The sequence below is a fragment of the Callorhinus ursinus genome, unplaced genomic scaffold (assembly GCF_003265705.2).
Source record: "Callorhinus ursinus isolate GAN/ISIS: 27379988/994484 unplaced genomic scaffold, GSC_fseal_2.0 scaffold18, whole genome shotgun sequence".
Lineage (NCBI taxonomy): Eukaryota > Metazoa > Chordata > Mammalia > Carnivora > Otariidae > Callorhinus > Callorhinus ursinus.
The window spans coordinates 1,972,947-1,993,125 of record NW_027397080.1 but is presented as its reverse complement, the minus strand read 5'-3'; the positions used below and the strand labels follow the sequence as shown (position 1 = coordinate 1,993,125).

At 49.3% G+C, this 20,179-nt stretch overlaps 1 protein-coding gene across 2 annotated transcripts in view; it reads left to right on the top strand.

Moving 5' to 3' along the window:
- The window catches only part of RNF220 (ring finger protein 220), a 220,643-nt gene that overhangs the window by 143,837 nt on the left and 56,627 nt on the right, over positions 1-20,179 (top strand). The gene's annotated exons all lie outside the window — the stretch shown is intronic.

The following is a 20,179-nucleotide window of genomic DNA, read 5'->3' as shown; positions in this document are numbered from 1 at the left end:
CAAAGGGAGCTTAGCCCCATGATGATTTGTGGGATGGCATGTGGTAGTGGTTCTAGATACCAAGAGCTCCTGGAAGACCTGGCATCCTTGGGATAATACCGTGAAGGCCCCCAGAGACAGGTGCTGGAGAAGGTGGGGCCCCGAAGGGACAGCCTAGCACAAAGGAAGGGTTGTGGGTTTGTTTGTTTTTTCAGGTCTTAACAGAAATGATGGGTGTATATTTTAGGGAGGCGAGCTGAGCCAAGTTAAGACAATAATTTATAACTGCTTTCGTCAATGTGCTTTTCCATCTATTGTCTCAGAGAACACCCAGAAAAGCTGGGAGACAGACCCAACAAGGGGTGCAGTTCCAACTCCTGACTCAGCTCGGGTGTCACCTCCATGGGAGCTTTTCTTACCCCATCCCCCTTCCCCTGCCACTCTATGGGAGTACCCTGATTGGTTTTGGGGTAACGTTTATGACTTCCTCAAATTGCTTGTTTTCTTTCCTACTAGAATTTAGGCAGTTTTGCCCCACGCCTAGGACAGGTCCTGCGTACCGTAGGCACCCCGTACATATTTGCTGGACTAATGGAAGTGAAGCAGAGGATGGTCAGACAGCACACCCAAGACCACAGAGTTAGAGCAGAGCAGAGACTAGAACTGCAGTCTCCTTTCTAATTCTCCTCTGACTCTTGGCACCTCTTCTTACCTTCCTCACCCAATATGTCCGCCAATGGGACCGTGTTCAGACTACTTCTCACCATCTTCCTTGCCACTGTGATCACGCAGGCCACCATCATCTCTCACTGCACTCCTTTCTTGCCCTCCGACAGTCTGTTCTCCACACAGGGACCAGAGGAACCCTTCACCACATAAGTCAGGCTACAAACTTTCCCAGGCCTTCCTGTCACACGGAGAAGAAAATCCAGTTCCTCATCCTGGCCTCCAGGACCCCATGGCCTGGCCCCTGGCTTCTCTCCGCCCCCATATCCTGCTCCTCTCCCACATGTTCTCTCCACCCCAGCCACATCAGCCCTGCTGCTCCTCAATACACCAAGCGTATTCCCCATCAGGGCTTTTGACCTTGTTTCCTCTGCCTGCAACACTCTTCCCACAGATGCCCATGAGTCTCTTGCTCACTTCATTCAGACATTTACTCAAATGTCACCTCTTCAGAGAGCCCCTCCCTGACTGCCTGCCATCACTCTCCACATCTCCTTACCCTGCTTTATTTTTCTTTATTGCACCTATCCCTCTCTGACCTCCTGTTCTATTTTTATTTGTCCATTGTCTGCTTCCACCAGAAGGTAAGTTCCGTGTTCACTGTTTTACTTCCAACACCTGGAACAGTACCTGGAATACAGTAAGTGCTCAATAAATTTATTGAATGAATGAATGAATGAATGAATGAATGAATGAATTTATTTTCACTGCACACAGCCTGTCTGGGTGATCTCATCCACTCACATGTAAACGCTACTCCAATATGCCAATGGTTTCCAAATCTCAGCTTCAATCCATATCAACCTCCTGAGCTTCCAACTCACTTTCCATCTACCCACTGGACATCTCCCCGTAAAGATATCTAAAGCACAATAAGTATCATTTTTCTCCCTCTTTTCATTCCCATCTCATTAAATGGCACCACAATCTTAGATGTCCATTCCAGAAACCTAGGATCATTTTTTTAAAGATTTTATTTTTAAGTAATCTCTACACCCAACATGGGGCTCAAACTTACAATCCCAAGGTCAAGAGTCATGTGCTGTACCCACTGAGCCAGCCAGGCACCCCACCCTGGGATCATTTTGGACTCCTTCTTTCTCACTGGTACATCCATTCAATCGCCCACTGAAGCATCCATTCAAATTCTGTTAACCCTTCTCTAAATAGCTCTCAGATCTAGCCAGCTCTCTCCAAGGCTCTTAGCCTAACCCAACCCAGCGCCATCACCTCTCCCCTGAATTACTGCATCAGCCTCTAGCTGGTCTCCCTGCCTCCAGTCTCCTTTCCCTCTAATCCATCCTCTATAGGATGTTTTATATTTCATCTAAAACATAAATCTTGGGGCACCTGGGTGGCTCAGTCGTTAAGTGTCTGCCTTCGGCTCAGGTCATGATCCCAGGGTCCTGGGATCGAGCCCCGCTTTGGGCTCCCTGCTCAGCGGGAGGCCTGCTTCTCCCTCTCCCACTCCCCCCTGCTTGTGTTCTCTCTCTCGCTCTGTCTCTCTCTGTCAAATAAATAAATAAAATCTTTAAAAAAATAAATAAAAAATAAAACATAAATCTTGGAGTCAGAGATAATGTCCAGGCTTCTAGCTTGAGTAATTAAATAATAATGATCCCTATCACATTAAATGGGAGAAGAGGCAATCTGGAGACCTGTGACATTTGACTGCCTTTGTGGCATTTTTTAGTTTGGCTGTCTCCTCCCACTAGGTGGCAGAAATCACCTCATCCATCTTTGTGTCCTCTGTGTCCTCAGCACCTAGCACTGTGCCTGACACAGAGCATGGGCTCATGAATGTTTATTGCATGTAATTGTCACCCTGAAATTCATCAGGGAAGGGACTCCTTTTGAAATCCATGTCTCAATGGCACCCCACCACTGCTATTATAATATTTATCATATTGTACCGTAATTTCTGTTTACTTGTCTGATTCCTTGCTAAATGATGAGCCCCTCTTTCATCAGACTGAATCTCTCTCTGGTACATTGCAACATCCTATTTACTGGTCCTTCTACTCCTCCTGACCAGCCGGCCTCCTCAGCGCAAGGCCAGCCATTCTGCCAGGCCCATTTTCCCCGGCTCAGCTACTTCTCAGCTCTCTGGGTATCTGTGACTCACTGCCTCAAGTGTAGCTTCTGATCTCTACCATCAGCTACTGCCACTAAAGATTTGGGTCACTGTCACCACTCCTCTCTACAATACCAAGTAACCATGGCTGTCTAAGTGAAATGCGTGTCTGTAGCATATTGCTCTGTTGCTCCGCTGGTGGAGAGAGGCTCGTGAGGAAGAATTATGGGGAGCTGATGGAATAGATGATAAAGGGAAGGGTCCTCCAGGTTGAAATGAGGTTGGGTGAAATGGACGAGGACATGGAGGCTTGAAAGAGTAGTTCTCTAGGAGCTCATGGAAGAAAACAGGGAGGAGAATGGCATAAAAAGAGACTGAAGAGAAAAGCAGCAGAAAGTGGGTTGGAGGGAGCTTAGAATATGATTATAATATGACATAAATTGTATAATTATTATTATGATAGTAATAATAGCTACTATTAATTGAATGCCCAAAATATCCTAGGTGGTATGCCAAATGCTTTCTGTGCATCATCTCATTTACCCTTCACTAGAATTCTATGAGTTAGGTGCTAAGGAGTCGGAACTTCATCTTGTTTACCCTGAGGGCTTGGGGATCCATTGAAGGCTTTGAAGGAGGGGAGTTGCCTGGTCAGATTTGTGTAGGGCCTGCTTGTGGAATGCTGCATACAAAAAAGGGAGATGTTGGGACCAGGAAAACCATGAGGTAGGTCAGAAAGAAGAGAAGAGGCCAGAATCTAGGAAAGGAAGCTAAAGATGGGAATCATGGAAAGCAGAGCTGAACCAGGGCAGAGGCCTGAACTAGGATCAGGACTAAGTTTGGAAGGAGTTCCTCCTGGATAGTTTGAATTTCAGGTGTTTACATCCACTGACAATTGGATATGAGAGTCTGATACTCCCAGGAGAGCTCCAGGGTAAAGATACAAATTTAAAATCAACAGAATGTAGATGGCAGTTGATTCCAAGGAAATGTATCCCCATTCAGGACAAAGAGCTGGGCTTACTAGACCCTTCGTCAACCGGCGGTTGCTTACCTCTCAGGAATCATCCCTCAGAGTCCCCCCAAAATTATTTTCTGCTCTGGCCATACTGTAATTCTTGGATTTCCCCAGCTAGACCGTGCTGGTCCACCTGCAGACTGTTTCCTGGGCTTTCCCCACTAGTTCTAGTTCGGAGCTGTCTCTTCCCTACCCTCTTTCACTTGGCTAACTCCTACTTGTCCTTCAGATCATATTTAAAGATCAAGCTTTAAAGATAGTTCAGGAGAACATATGGTTATCATGTGTTTCCTGCAGCCCACAAGCATGCCATCACTTTCCCCTGCTTGCTCCAACTGCAGAAAATTGGGGAGCACGGACAAAACTTCCCAAGGCTTCACATGATACCTGAATAAATTTACTTAGGGAAGCCAGATTCAGACAGTTCATTGGCCTCAGGGCCCAAGAGCCTAAAGCCAGGCCCTTCGGTACTATTTTGGGAGGACAACGGAATAAGAGAGATCACCCAAGTCACCCTGCCCCTGCACTGCCATTAGGGAATCGGCAAGTTCATTCTTCATTTTATAAGCACGTTTGTTTGCTGTATCTTAGATGCTATTACTGCCAAGGAAGAGGCATCCCCTGTGCTTACTCAGACCCTGTGCTCATTCCTGTCCTATCAGTGCTCACACTGTGTTTTTATTACCTGCCTCTCCCACTAGTCTGAGAGTTTCTTGAGAACTGTTTGTTTAATAAATGAAATAATTGTGCCTCCACTGTGTGTTGGGCTCCATGACGGGCCCTGGGGCCACCAAGTTGACTAGGACAAGGGCCCTGCCTTGAGCAGCTGCCCATCTAGGGCTGGAGAGCATCTGTTGCATTTCAGTGAATTACCATAGATCATTTCATCATAGTCACAAGTGCTTGGCAAGTCTTGGCATACACATAATTTCCTTTGATCCTCAGAGCAGCTTTGAGGGAGGTGGCAGATAAGGCAGAGCTTAGTTCCCAAACCTTAGCTACCAGGAAGAATGGGGGTAGGGGCCAGGGGGCAGCCACCTTTGTCGTCGCAAGTTCACCACCTGAAAGAACAGAGAACAGAGGCCATGGGATGCGGGCAGTTCTTCTATCTCTGGGGCTCCTGAGGGCAGAAGTTCGGCTGTGGGGCCGGGTCTTACTCCATTTTCACTCCCTCTTGAGGCCAGTGCCTTCCCTGGCCATTGGGCAGGTAAGATGCCCCAGCCCTATTGCTCCCCAGCCTGAGAAGGAAGGAGATTGAGGAGCTCTGAGCTACGAGAGGCCACTGGCTGGGCTCTGACTTGAGCTCCCGGCCCAGCCGGGACAGGATGGGCCCCAGTATAAACCGGAATCGCCTTGTAAACAGCTGAGCAGCTGGGCTCCATCTTGGCGGGGGAGCCCCAGCAACAACCCAGCAGGACAGCCCCAGCCCAGCAGGGCATTGTCCAAAGAAAAAGGTGGGGAAAAAGCTGAGTAAACAAAGAGGACTGGCCAGTTTTTCAGTCTCTGACTTGTTATTTCAGCCGGACAGTGGCTGTGGTAACTGAGGGGAGGGGTTGGGCCCGGCCGAGCTTAAGTCTGAGTAACCTTCCTCACCACATCGCCTCTCTCCTCCCTCACCTCAACTCACTCTGCCTTCTCTACTCTAGGCTCACTTCTGGGAAAGGGGCCAAAGATGGAGACTGCAAACAAGTGGGGCCAGGCTCCGGGAGCTGATGGGAGGGTAAGGGAACTGGGCATTTGCCAAGTTTCTGCACATCCTTCGGGTTGTGTCCAAGGTGCTGGGAGAATATAAAGTAGAGATCCAACCAGTCAAGACAGCTTGAACTACATTGTCTTGGACACCCCTACTCTGGCTCTGCAAAGCAAGGTCACCCTAGCCTTACAATGATCTTGATCCCAAGGTTCCATTTGGAACCCTAGGACTGTCCTTCCTATCAGCTGTCACATCCCAGCCATCTCCAGTCACTGCCCAAGTACAAGCCCCAACAGTCTTCTCGCCAGCGTTTTCATCCCCAAATTACTATGCACCTCCTCTCCTTGACCCACTGCCACCTCTCTCCCAGCTTTTCCCCCTGCCACGTGAAGCTACCAATCAATTCCGCACAACCTCAGCTTCTGAATAGTCCCTCTACTTCCCACTCTGCTTGAAATTTAGCTCTCTGCAAAGGCCTCGTCGTCCACAGCTCTTGTCCGCAGAGGCCACCCACTCTCCCGGGTCCCAGCTTCATGCTCCTCTCCCGCGCCACTTCAGGCTGTCTCTGGTCTACCCTCATGTAAAAAGAAAATCCCTCTTCCCTTCAAGCTCTTGATATTTCGTCAGATCATTTCTCTTTGCTATCTTTGTCATCTACTGGCTTCTTTGTTGTTCCCCAACACGTACACCCGGATCAGTCTTCTCTCCCCCATTCCTTCCCTCATCTTAGGGCATCTCAGGTCCCCCCAAATGATAAGCTATCCAGCCCCCTGCCCCAGTTCTCAGGCTTGACCACCTCAGCTTCAACAGTCTTTACCACCACTTTATTTGTCCATCCCTAATCCCATGTCATTCGTCTACTGAACACGCGTTTATGAAGCGCCTACTCTGTGTCCTCAGCACTGGAGATAGAGTGCAAACAAAACCCTGTTGTTATCAAAAGCTTCTCTGTTTGAGGCAGGAAACAATGAAAAAACACCGGGTATTTAGAGTGATCAGTACTACGAAGGAAATAAACAGCACACTAAGCTAGAGAGTCATGGTGGGAGGGACTCCTCTATGGAGGATGGTCAGGGAAAGGAGTCCTCCATAACGTTTGAGCTCAGAACTGTTGGAGGAAATGGGGCCAGGCATGCAAAGAAGGATCCCAAGAAAGGGAAGAAGTGGGAGGTATCAAAGACCTGATAAGGAGGCCAGGGAAGCTGGAATGTACGAAGGGGGAAATGGTACAGGATGAAGTCAGAGAGGCAGGAAAGAGCCAGAATATGTAGGACCTTGTAGCCTATGGCAAGAAGTTTGGGTATACTCTAAGTACAGGAGGAAGCTATTTGAAGGTTAAGTCATTGGATAAAACTGCATTATCTCTGAAAATGCCCACTCCAGCCACCTATGCTCTCCTGTCTCTCACACCCAGACTCCCACTTCACCTCCTACCCCCCTCCCATGGGAGGGGCAAAAACAGCATCCAGCAGGTTCCACCCTTGTATCCCTGGCCTGTGGTTGGTTCCCAATAAGGGTTGTTTGCATGAGGGAATGAATAATCAAATAAATTACAGCTGAACATCTTCCCTTTGACCTCATCAAGATATCCAATACCCAACTCTAACATTTTCTCCCAGTGTATTAGCACACCCTGCTCATTATTTCTTTACCGAGACACAACCTCTGAATTCTTTTCTCACCAGTACTCCTCAAGTCCTCTGCACCTGTCCTATGACGCTACTTAGCAAAACCCTATCTCTGGATCATTGCCACAGTCTGTCTTTATGCCCATGGCTAAAAGCTGGTGAACAAAATCACACAACTCTACAGACCTGTCCTCCACATCATCTGAGTCTCAGTGTTGACTCACTTCTATCCCTCTACCACTTTCACTTCCTGCTTTACATAGAAATCCAGGATACCTGACATCCCTCAACTTTGAGCCTCTCCCTTCAACTCCACCTAAAACTGTTCTTCTCCCCTTCTCTGTTCTAGAGGCCTGCCTCCTCTTGTTCCAGACCAAGCTTCTCTGCCTGCATCCAAGTCCCCCTGTGATCTGATCTCTACCTTTCCTTTCTCATCTCCCTTCATTCTGTGCCTTATCCTTTAACACCAAACAGTACTGTACCCAGTAGCCAACATAACTAATGTTTATCAAGACCTTATTATGTATCTGTCTCGGTTCTAAGCACTTGACATGTGTTAACTCATTTCATCCTGGCCATGTTACATTGTATTATTCTTTAATACCATACTATTCATACTATGCTATAATTATCCCCATTTTGCAGATGAGGCACAGAAAGGTTCCGTAACTTACCAAAGTCACATAGCTAGTACATGGTAGAGTTACGATTCAAAGCTAGGCAGTCTGCCTACAGAGTTCATACTTTTTGCTCTACTGTTTCTCTGCTGAGCACACCCTTTACTTCTTTGCCTAATCTCTACTCATCCATGAAGACGAAGCTCGAAAATCATTCACTCCAGGGAATGTTCCTTTACCACCCTTCCCCAATCTCTCTCCCAGAACCCCAGTTCTACTGCTGCCAATGTTTAGCATGTAGTAGATGCCTGATAATTTTTTAAAAAGAGCATTATGAGGGGTGCCTGGGTGACTCAGTTAAGCGTCTAACTCTTGGTTTTGGCTCAGGTCATGATCTCAGGGTGGTGAGATCTAGCTGCCCACCCCACCACCACCACCATGCTCAGGCTCCACGCTCAGCATAGAGTCTGCTTAATTCTCTCCCACTGCCCCTTCTCCTGCTCTCTCTCTCTCTCAAATAAATTAAATAAATAAATTAAATAAATAAATAAATAAATAAATAAATAAAAGCATTTTTGAGATAGAATTCACATGCTATACAATTTAAAGTGTATAGTTGAATGTAATTGGGGTTTTTAAAATGTGTTCACAGGACTGTGAAACCATCACCAGAATACAGAATCCAGAATTTTAGAGCACTCTGTCCCTCCTAAAAGAAACCCCATTAGCGGGGGGTGCCTGGGTGGCTCAGTCAATTACGTGGTTGCCTTCGGCTCAGGTCATGATCCCAGGGTCCTGGGATCGAGCCCCGACTTGGCGGGAAGCCTGCTTCTCCCTCTCCCACTCCCCCTGCTTGTGTTCCCTCTCTCGCTGTGTCTCTCTCTGTCAAATAAATAAATAAAATCTTAAAAAAAAAAAGAAACCTCATTAGCAGTCAATCTCCCTTCTTCCCCTTCCCAACCCTAAGCAACCACTAAACTACCGTCTCTAAAATTTGCCTATTCATATCAATGGAATTCTATAATACATGGGGGGGGGGTTGTGACTGGCTTCTTTCATTTAGCATACTTTCAGCTTATCCATGCTGTAGCATGTGTCAGTACTGCCTTCCTTTTTATGGCCAAATAATATTCTATTGTATGGATATAGCGCATTTTACTTATCGGTTCATCTGTTGAAGGGCATTTGGGTTGTTTCTGCTTTTTGGCCCTGATGAATAATGCTGCCATGAACATTCCCACAAATGTTTTTGTGTGGAAGTATGTTTTCCATTCTCTTGGGTATACCCCTCCAAGTGCAATTGCTTGGTCTTATGGTAACTCCACATTTATTATTTTTAGAAACTGCCAAAATGTGTTTCAAAGCAGCTGTACCATCTTATGTTGCCACCAGCAAATAATTCCAATTTCTCTACATCCTCACCAGCACTTGGTATAGTCTTTTGGGGTATGGCCTTCTTAGTGAGTATAAAGTATTCTGATAAATGTTCTTTAAACTAAGTATTAGTCCGGGGTTTTTAAGGACGCTTGACTTTGGAATTAGGTGCCGAAGGACGAGAGTGAATTTACCAGGAGAATAAGGAGGACTTGAGACAGTGGGCTGCCAGGCAGACGGGACGTTTTCTCTCTGCTGGCTCTGGACTATGGAATTTAACAAAAGATCCAAAAACCTGTTGATGAGACCTGCAGAAGACACAACTCTAGAAGGAAAGATGACTGAATCAGGGGACTATCAAGCGATCTTCATTGGCTCAAATAATGGGTAGAAACTTCCAACCAGATGAAATAAAACCAGGATAAATATTTTACTTTGAGTACATGCAGAGGGAAGGGAGGCAAAGCTAGAGAAGGTCTGGGGAATCTTCAATAGTAAATTCAGAAGAATCCAGCAAGTGCTATGGCTTACCCCCCCCCCGCAAGTATCCGCTATCATTTGGACCCCACAACGATTGAGGGGACAGACAGTTCTGCTCCACTTTGCACTGATCAGACCAACCTGGAGGCCCAGGTCTGATGCAGGAGAATAGGCAGTCAACAACTCCAATCACCCCCACGGGACACAGAGCCTGATTGTTTGCCAAAAATGACATGTTCCTATTATCTATCACCCGTGACCTTCACAACTGTCCTAGCAGTGGGATAATAATAATAGCCAATATTTATTGAGTGCTTACCGTGTGCTCAACTTTCTTTGTTCTAAGTGTTTTACGTGTATAAAATCACATAATCCTTGCAACAACCCCAAGGTAGGTAAATTATCGGCATATTTCAAAGGAAGAAACAGATACAGAGGGTTAAGTAATTTGGCCAAGGTCACAATTAGTGAGCCATTAGACCAAGATTCAGACCCAGGTAACTGAAGAGTCTGAGCAAGCCAAACACATGGAGAGTCTCTGGGAATCAGCACCAGTTGCTATGGGAGGCAGTGCACGGCTGGATCTTAATCTCTCCCTGGACTTGGGGAGCCCCACTCTGAGCTGAGCTACTTGAGTTCCGGTGCTGCGGGACCTAAGAAGGGAGTGGCTCCCTTCCTGAGACAAGCAGCCTCTTCCACTTGGCCTTGTTAGTCCGAGCATGAAGGGCAAGAATGGGGACAGACTGCATGCTTGAAGCTTTTTACTAGGATTTGGGGCAGTTAGTTCTGGGCACTCATCTGGGACAAGGAGCTATTTGTGGATAGTGTTTACTTTTTCTGCCCTTCCTCCTACGACCTCTGCTGACCTCCTCTGACTGAGTAGGTCTCCACTGAGGTCCTGGCCTGTCCTTGGACCACATCCTGAAGAAGTTGTCCCAGTAAGGAAGTTGTTGCATCATCTAGTGTTATGATAAAGAAACTGTATCTCAAAAAGGTGAAGCACCCAACTCAAATTCATATCACTATTAAAGAATGAGGGCAGGATTTTGAACCTTGGGCTCTGACTCTGGATGCTTGCTCTTTTCCCCTTTATCATGCAGACTTCCTTTGCCCATCACGACAATAGCAAAGGGATATAATGTCCTCAGTGGAACAGAACTGGAGTGCCTACAGGTCATGATACGTGAAGTTGGGTTACATGGAGAATCATTGAATGGACTAGAAATGCTCAACCTGGAGAAAAGAAGACTCCAGGGAACATTGTTAGTGTTTTCAGATTCCCAAAAGGCTATTGTGTCAAACAGAGACCAAGGACTTTTCTGTCTGAGGCCAAGGGGTTAAACACAGACCAGTGGGTGGAACTTGCAGGGAAGCAGATTTTAGTTCAAGCTGTGTGTGAACTTTCTAGACAGCCAGAGCTCTCCAGAGCCGAACTGCTTCCTGGGGATGTCTGGAGTCTCCTGGCCTTGGAGGTGTTTAGGCAGGCCACCTGTCAGCAACATTGTAGAGATAAGCTAGACCATGGGAACTATGAGGATTTCAACAGAAGAGTCTGGGGTTCTTGGCTCCAAGTCCAGCCTCTTCGGGCCTTCAGAGCTCTGGAAGCCTCTGAGCATCACATCTGCCACCTAGCCAGCTCTCTCTGGTGATAATGTTCTTCCCTCCCGAAGTGTCCTCTAGCTTCTCCAGGAGAACAAGGGGAGGAGCCCCGCATGCTTGGGGCCTGTGTCTACAGGACCTCAACTGGGCAACAGCCCTCTCTAGATTTTGCTTTTCCTCTGATGCTGGGTAGACCTTCCTAGACCAAGAAGTAGAGCCAAGGCCAGGTCCAGAGCCAGGTTCTGAGCCTGGAAACTTGGTGGGAGAAAAGTTTATCTGTGGTCCAGAGCTCAGGTCTAGGGCCAAACCCTGGCTGAGAGAAGGACTGCCTGTCTGGGGCTGAGGAGGGAAGGCTCATCTGATGACATCTTCATTAGGATTTTCCTCTCGTCATACAGACTCTGCACCACACTCACACACATATATAACTATTGGAAAAACGATTTTAATACCCATGGCACATTGTCCTTGTGTGATATAAAATCCAATGACATGTGGCATTTGGAAAAGGTCACTTCTCCCATCAGGATTCATTAGCCTGTTTCAGCCTCTATGCCTGCAGGACGGGTCCCAGCTGCCTGTCCCCTGCAGTAGGGCCAGCTGGACAGGTGGAGCCCACAGGGACCCTCCCTGGAGAGCAAAAGGACTCCTCAGGGTGCTGGCCAGGGAATTCTTGCCTTGGCCGAACTCTTTCCCACACATGCCTGAAGAGGAGGGAGGGGTGGTCTCCAGAGAAAATGAAGTCTCTGGCCAGGCAACCATGACTTTCAGCTCTGGAGTGCATGGAAAGGGGAAAGACAGAACCAAAGCCTCAGTGTTTTCCTAAGAGTATCATCCTTTGGGCAGAGGGAAGGAGAGGTGAGGAGCTCTGCAGGGAGAGCTGGGGGTCCAGTGTGGATGCTCTGAGGAAATAAAGGATGTGGGGGAAAAGAAAGGCCTGGGAGGCCACAGTGGGCAGGATCCTGGGCCTTCCTTTGGGGGCCTGGATAGAACCTGGGATCTCCTGGTATTTTATTCAGTCCTCTTTGGCAAAGCTGGGGCCCAAGCCGGGGCTTCTTACTCCACTCTTGTGTTCTTTATGCTCTTGGATTTCATCTCTAGGATGAAGCGGTGGGGCCCACTGGCCAGGTCCGTGGGAGAGGCAGTATCTGTCCGTGGTGGCATTGGTGGGGCCAAGGGATGAGCAAGTCGGCACCAGCATTTGTGCCTCATACACCTGTGCTGGTGCGTGAGCCAGCCAGCACTCACCTTGGGAGGCCATCTCTTTACCAGTGAAATGGGAGCCGCCTGCTCCTTGGTCTCTGGGATGGTTGGTTTGTAGGGAGCTACCAACAGATCACAGAGGAACTCTAGCTTCAAAGTAGAACAAGGACAGAGTAAGAGACACAACGCTGAAAACACTGGAACTGGGGGGCCGGTGAGCTGGGAGGAGGGGAACTGGAAAGAGGTACTCCCTGAGGGAAAGCCTGAGAAACCAGCCCCCCAGCATAAGCAGAGGGCGCTGGAGCCCGCACTGCGTGTCAGTTGGCTCACACACTCGCGTGCACCTGCCTAAGGACCTGGCCTCACACTCCAGTATTGAGAGGATGGGCAAAGGAGGGATCTCCAGCGAGGAGACTAAGAAGGGATGTCCAGGGAGGCAAGAAGGAAACAGGAGAGCGTGTTGTGACAGAAGCCAAGTAAAGCAAGGGTTCCCGGAGGAAGGAGTGAGCCCCTGTGCTCAAGCTGCTGCTGGTAGAATAAGGCGAGGGTTCCTGGGATCTAACCGCGTGAACTGGTGGATGGGACAACACCGACCAGCCTGGCAAGAGCACATTTGAGGGAGGATGGGAGAGAAGGAAAGGGATATGAGGAATATTGAGGGCTCTTTTGAGGAATGTTGCTCCCAGAAGCAGATACATACATTCACACAGAGATTCGCGTATTCATCCAAAAAACACGTATTGAGGCCCTCATCACTTCGAGCCTCCGCACTAGGCCCTCTGTACCCAGAAGTAAGCAGAAGCAGCACAGCCCTTGACCTTGGCAACCTCACAAAGTAACGGGTGGGTGGACGAGGTGAAGCCTCCTCGGTTCTCTCGCTGGCGGTTTGAGCTTCATTTTCCTAACTGTTCAAATAGAGATCTGCAATCCCTGCCCTCTCTGCTTGTGGAACTCGGCATGTCACAGAGTTTGTAAAGGCCCAAATTCCAAATGTTTTGACCTATTGTCACACCAGGTGGTCACCCTGGGTTCTAATTTTTGATTCAGAAAATGTGGTCATTATGGGATTGTTGTGAGAATCAAAAGAATGAAGCACATGGACGTATTCCGTGACCTGCCAAGGGCTATATCCGTACAGGGCGTTATTCAAACTGGCTTAGACAGACAGGCAGGCTTGGCCTCACCTTTCTTTTTGCTCTTCCAGAGTAACTTGCTCCCGGCTCCTTCCTGGCGCTGCATTCCCTGCATTTTCAGGGGGTTTTAAGGTGTGTGCCTCATGCACCAAATTGTGTGGGACACAGGGCCTGGCACACAGTGTAACTTCTCCACAAAGACTTACTGGACTTCTGAATGAACGGGTACATGATGAGGGACATAGACGAATAAACAGCAAATTACAATGTGAGACAGAAGAAAATGGTAATCACCACAGCTACCATTTATCGGGGACTAATGCGAATCTCCTCACGGGCGGTACCTCAGCTCTTTGTCACGGCTGCGCTAAGAGGTAGATGGGGTCATCCCTCTCTTCCAGATGAGGCTCAGAGATGTTAAATGACTTGCCCAAGATGCAAAGATCCTTAGGGCCTGGGGGGCTTCAGATCACACCAGCTTACCAGAAGTTTCCAGAAAGGGTCCTTTGGCCCTTGGATTGTCCCTCCTCTGGTCCTCTCCATTCAGAGCCCAGGCAACTGGCCATGAACCCACCACTTCAATCTTCTCCCCTCCCTCACCAGGCCAGGCCAGGCTGGTCTAACCCTAAGCAGCCGATAGGGAAGGAGCTGCCCAGAGCATTCATTCCTCTTTTATAGCCCTTGTCAAACTCCAAACCAGGCCGTAAATGCATTAACCTCGAACGGATTAAGCTGTACAGCTTACTTGGCACCATAAACAAGATCATTGGGATGTTGATTTTCCCCTTTTATTGCTTCACTCAAAGAAAGCATAGCTGGCTCCAGCTCTGGAAATAGGGCTTGGCTCCCCCAGTCAGGGTGTAAAATGCTGGGGGAAAACTCTCTGGCTGTGCCCTAGTAGTTAGTTGCTGCTGCCGGCAAGACTGGGGCTTAGGGCTCAGGTACACCAAGCCCAAGAGTTGCCCTCCCTCAGCCCCGACTTGTCTTGGCACAGCCAGAAGTAGCCATTTCCAATCCAGCCACCCAAGCCCCTCTCTCTGGAACTGGCACTAAGCATCCTGGGGGGAAGCTCAGGAGAGAAGCTCAAACGCCCACCTTCCAGATCACTGGCTGTCCCAGCAAAGATGGTGTTACCGAGGCACCTCCCTTCTCCCGGCTCTCTAGCCCCTGGGGTTTCCTCCAGCTCAGCCCTTCCCTAGTGAGGCTGCCCTCATCTGTTTAACTCCTGTCTCTCTCCAATAGACTAACATCCCTCCTGGCCAGGAAGTGTCCCCTCTCCTGGCGCTTGGGACCCTATTTCCTCACGTCCTCTCTGAGGCCCGGCTCCAGCAATGGTGCTCACTCCTGGAGCCCCAACCCTTTTCCATACGCTAAAACGAAACACACCGCAGTCATTATCCAGATCCTGTGCCCCTCTGTTCTTGAATGGGTTGTCCACACCTGACACCCGCCTAGCCTCCTTCCCTCCCATTCACTCCTTAGACCACTGCAGCCATACCTATGGCCCCACCTCTTCCTTGACCCTGCTTTTGCCAAGGTCAGCAACTACTCAAGCCATCAAGTCCAACAGGTGCGTTTTAGCCATTTATCTGGACTCTTTTACTCAACAGACTATTTAATGGGTTCCTGGATGCTGGTGACACAATAGTAAGCAAAACAGAACAAAACTGAGACCCTAAGAAGCGGTTGTAAAGACTGCCAGCCTGCCTGGGTTCATCCTTTGGCTCTGCCACTTACTAAGCTGTATGACCTTGGGCAAATTCCTTAACCTCTCTGTGTCTATTTTTCCAACCTCTGAAATGGAATAATTATAGTAATATTGGGAAGATGGTAGTGAGGATGAAGTGGATTAGAAAGGCAAGGCCTTGAAGTCAGTGTGTGGCAAATAGGAAGTGCTCTATGTTCACTTTAAGTAACTTGCCTCATATCACATAGCTGGCAAGTGGTGGTGGGGCCAGGCTTTGGACCCAAATCTACCCGATTCCAGAGCGCTCCCCCTCGGTGGCATCCTACTACTCCCTGTTTGTCCTGCCTCCCATCTCCACCCCTGCCACCCTGGGCTATTTGGGCTTTGCACATGAGAGTTACCTGGAAAATATTTGCTCAGTGTATTAATTTAATCAGTGGATCTGGTGTTTGGGGAGGCTAGGCAACCAGAACAATAGTTATTTTATGTATTTTATGGGTAGAAATGAGGTGGAGGAAAGTGAGCTGAGCCATTTTGAAGAAAGGATCATAATGACCAATTTCAGCATGTTTCATTGGAAGTGGGAGTAGACCATCTCAATAGTTACGTCCTTTGGACAGTTGACAACTCAGGATGGGAGTTCAGGAGAAACATGGAGGCAGCTTTGGGAGTCATGTCGAGAGGGGAAAAGTTGAAGTCCCCAAGGGTAAGAAGACAAGAGTAAAGAGCACAGGAGTGAGCCTTGAGTCAGGAGAACTGGGAAGAGGAGACAAGATACTGGTGTCCAGTCAGCTGAGGAAGAGGGAGCGACAGGGAGAGGAGAGACGGCAGAGGTGAGGTGAGGTGGCAGAGCAGCGGCATGAGGGAAAGCTACGGATGCCGTGAGAAGGGGGCCACAGAGGACCTAAGGGTCATGGCTTCCATGGGGTGCCAAGTAAGCAGCTGAGGGTGAGGCCATGGTAGTGATGCCAGTGGTGATGGGCGCTCTCTCCCAGAGGGTGAAGGCCCTTACTCCAGGAGGCAGATGAGAAGACAGAAGAGACTTAGAAAGGGCATAGAGGAATTAACAAGATCAAGGGAAGGGCTGGCCACGGCAAGAGAGAAATTACATACACATCTGAAGACAGAGAAGAAAGGACTCATCTAGGGACAAAACACAAGAGTGAGAGGAATGGGGAACGGCCGAGAGAGTAGAATCCCTGCTGAGGACTGAGAAGCCTGGCCTAAGGGACAGTGGGCACCAGCTTTGGGGGAAAGGCAGAAATTCTGAGACCCGAAAAAACAAGAGGAACCAACTAGAGGCAAATGCTATGTGAGCCTAAGAGAGGAGTGGCAGACTCCTTCTACATCGTCTTCCCAATAAGAGAATAGTAATAAGAACAAGAATGATAATAATGATAATAAAACCAGTATATTGAGGAGCTCAACTTGGGAGACACAAATATGAAACCTCTTCCCTCCCTACCAACTATCCTTCCTCAAATACCCTTTGTCAGATGGGCAGTTGATCCCTTCCCAACATGGGCAAATTCCTCCCTAATTCCCAGTGACTTCTGACTTTTAAAAGTTTGTGCACTTTTCAATTCCAGTCTCATATCTGGTTAAGGCCTTCCTCTCCTGGTTTTTAGTCTCCCTTGTATCACTTTGCAGGGGGCCACGGGGCAGATCTGCTTCTAGAACATTCACTCCTACTCTGAACCAGCCTCTAGCTCCTCTGATGGGGAAGAGGGAAGAGGGATGGGATGGCCTGTCTTACTCCCCCCCCCCCCCCCCCCCAGGCTGCTGTAGTGCCAGTTCTCTGATGGATTCACCGTTTCCCTGGCCAACAGCATGGGCATCGCAGCTCTCTGTAGAGGGCACGTGCGCTCAAATAGCTTAACCTGCCTGAGACTTAGTTTGCATCCTTTTCTATAAAATGAGTAACACTGCTTCAACCTTACAGGATTGGTGTTAAGGACTAGACAAATACCTGTAAAGCACCTAATACACCATCCTTGCTCCACAAATGGAATCCCCATTACTGCATGCATGAGTAGGATAGCTCCTGGGCACGAAGATGCGTTTGTGCCTCTGTCAAGATGTGTGCATGTGTACCTGCGTGTGCAAAAGAGAGTTATGTGTGGGCTGGAAATGGGGCACCCTTGTGAGTCAGCTATTGTGTGTGTCATTGCCTACAGCTGACCCCAGAGCTGTAAATCCTGCCTCTATGTCGGCTACAGTGAACACTTTATAGCTGAAGGTCAGGCCCATGAATCATAAGTGGGGCTGGCAGGAAGCAATCAGACTGGGCTGGGTGGGGCCAGGCCAGGGTGGGGAGCTGGGCTGAAGGAGTTCCCAGTATTAAGACCACTTGGAGAGGAACCCTGGGCATATCCTTCAATCCCAGATCTCTGGGAGCCCAGATGTTCTCAGCAGTTTCCCTGGACCTCCATGGGCAAGGGGGCCCTTCTCTACTGACAGCACCACTCAGACGGGTGCTGCGAGCCAAGGCCCTGCCTTCCCAGGACAGGCCTCTCCTGTCTTCTGGGCACCAGCACTGCTGGTGCGTGAGCTCTACTTCAGGCTTTGGAGGATGCGGGTGCCGAGCGGGATCTCAGCCTAGTGGATGGGGAGCGCCCAGCCCTTTGAGCCAGATGCTTTTATTTCTTCTTTTCCTTTCCAATCTGTCTTGGGGAAAGTGGCCCCAATAAGGCAGCCCTTTCACTCTGAAACCTTTTTATGACTCCAGCCATAATTAACTTGAGTAATAAAATTTTTCAAATCCAAATAGATATAATTAACATTTAATGCCCCTGGTTGGTGCTGGTGGCTGGGCCCATTAAGAGCGCAGTATTGATTGAGAAGGTGAGCCAGCTGGGCCTGCTGCTGGGCCAGGGGGCAGAGGTAGTTGGAGCCCAGGGCTGCCCATGGGCTGGGCCCCAGCCCAGGTGCAAAGAGGATGGCAGGTGGCCAGTCCCCACTCCTGCTTGCAGAACCAAGGCATGAAGAGTACCCGGGCTGGGTGGACTCGTCTCTGCCATTCATCTCGGGGGGCTCTCCCACCTTCAGATGCTGTGATCTCAAGCCACTCTTACCATCATGCCCTTCTACCCAGCCCACCCGCTGCCTTTCCTGTGCCTTCAGCCTGCCTCCTCTCCCAGAATTCATCAGGCTCCCTGCCTGCAGGCATGCCTCTCCCCACTATTTCTCCTTTCTGATTCACCCTGCCAGGCTGTGTGCCTCAGGTTGAACTCCATACCCCACTGCTCGGGTAAGAACCTTACCTGACTCCTCTACTTGACTTACACATCCCTACCTGCGGCCAAACTTCACCCCCCACCCAAGCTGAAGTGTAGCAGAGAGGGGGAGAGAATTCATTTGAATCCCAGCCCCTCCACTTCCCTGCTGTGTGACCTCGGGCAAGTCCCCAAGCTTCTCTGAGCCCCAGCGTGCTTATCTGTGAAATAAAGATAACAAGAATATCCATCCCTTAAAGGTGTACTCGTGTCCATCTTAATCTCACTGATGCTTCCCAAGTATCCCAGGTGATGGGAATCACTGTCTCTGTTTTACATGTAACAAAACAGGCTTGCAGGAGGCAAAGCCCTCATCCCTGTGTCTTATACTTCTCTCTCTCCCAGTAGTTAAATTTAACATATATTTATAAACAACACCTAGGCTGGGAACTGCAAAGAACAAGATGATTCTGGTTGGTTTTTGTTTTTTTTTTAAGATTGATTGCTTTATTTATTTTAGAGAGAAAGAGAGGGAGCAGGGAGAGGGGCAGAGGGAGAGAAAGAATCCTGAAGCAGGCTCCCTGCTGAGCGTGGAGCCCAACACAGGGCTAGATCTCAGGACCCTGAGACCATGACCTGAGTAGAAATCAAGAGTCTGGATGCTTAACCAACTGAGCCACCCGGGCGCCCAAGAACGAGATGATTCTAAAACAAAGCCCCTGCATTTCAGGGTGCTCCAGCCTGGAGGAAGTACAGTGCAGGCAGAAGGGATGCGCGCAATCAGCTGGCTTACGTTGAGGCTGCATGGATAGGTGTGCAGGCTATGGGTCCTGGCCTGAGTTAAGATGTAAAGTGCTGTAGGAGAAATGAGGGACGGTCACCAGCCCAAAGCAAAGCCAGACGTGAGGCTGGAGGCACGGGGAGTGATGGACGGACACCCCGGGGCTGACCTGTGTGGCTCTGGGACCATGGGGTGCCGGCCCATGGTATGGTCCTCAGAGAATGCGTTTTTTGTGGTAAGCCCTGAGCTGGGGAAGGAGGCACCTGGTGCTGGGATTCACGGGTGTGGTTTATGGGGTCCCGGTTCAGCCATTCAGCATGTTAGAAGGACCAGCTTCCCAGGCAATTACCCACATGATGCCCCTTGGTGGGGAGGGCAGCCCAGGCCCTGCCGGGCAGAGAAAGTCTAGAGAGGGGGCCGAATTCCCTCCTGTGTCCGTGGTTGCTCCCACTCCTCCCCCTGCCCCCAGGCTTACAGTCCTCTGCTCTCCATGCAGTATTCCCCATCCTTCAACAAAGGCACCTTTCCAGGCTTTAGGAAACCCCTTTCTCCTTGAAGTCTCACCAGGGCCTGCTTTAAGCCAGGTACTGCCCTGAACTTAAATTCAAGTGAGTCTCTGCTTTCTCCAATGTTCCCTCCTGACCGTTTGCTCCTGGCAGGCCCAGGACCATCCTTAGCATCCCCTGTGTTCATTGAGCCCCTGCGCACCCCCCCTTCCCATTGCAGGGAGCAGTGCTGCTGATTGATGCACAGCTAGGAAGGCTGGGGTGGGCCTGAGCGCATTTGACATCACTCCCTGTGCCAGGCCCTGTTGAGAAACCAGACAAGAAAAGTGTAATTACAATGTGACAGGTAAGGCTTGGAGGCTATGGGGACACAGGGTTGAGTCTAAAGATTCAAATAGTACCGTTTCCCAGAAGAGTTCACCGTGAGGCCGAGATCTGAAAGGTCTGCCATCCAGGCAGAGGGAAC